The sequence below is a fragment of the Diaphorina citri genome, unplaced genomic scaffold (genome assembly GCF_000475195.1).
Source record: "Diaphorina citri unplaced genomic scaffold, Diaci psyllid genome assembly version 1.1 scaffold123378, whole genome shotgun sequence".
NCBI lineage: Eukaryota > Metazoa > Arthropoda > Insecta > Hemiptera > Psyllidae > Diaphorina > Diaphorina citri.
Window position 1 is genome coordinate 1 of NW_007500311.1, and position 264 is coordinate 264.

Below are 264 nucleotides of genomic sequence, written 5' to 3' on the forward strand. Positions count from 1 at the left end.
CATTAGCATAATAAGGATATGTCCTATTAAGAAGGCTTAGCTTGGCCTCCCTCTATCCCTACATTGTGTTGCTTATATATTACCTATGTTTATCCTGACATCTGAGTCACTCAAATACCTATACGTATAACTACTAACCTACATTGCAAGGAACAACGAGCCAGCCTAGTTAGCTTAGTTGGTAGAGCGTCTGCCTTGTAAGCGCTAGGTCGCGGGTTCGATTCCCGCCCGGGGCGGATTTTATCCTGATGGGATAATGTTCGT

The 264-nt window shown here is 44.3% G+C and overlaps 1 non-coding gene across 1 annotated transcript; it reads left to right on the forward strand.

Annotated features, from left to right (window-relative positions):
• The first annotated feature begins 163 nt into the window (after positions 1–163).
• Trnat-ugu lies at positions 164–236 on the forward strand. The gene has a single exon. It is a non-coding gene; the product is annotated as a tRNA-Thr (tRNA).
• Positions 237–264: the final 28 nt, after the last annotated feature.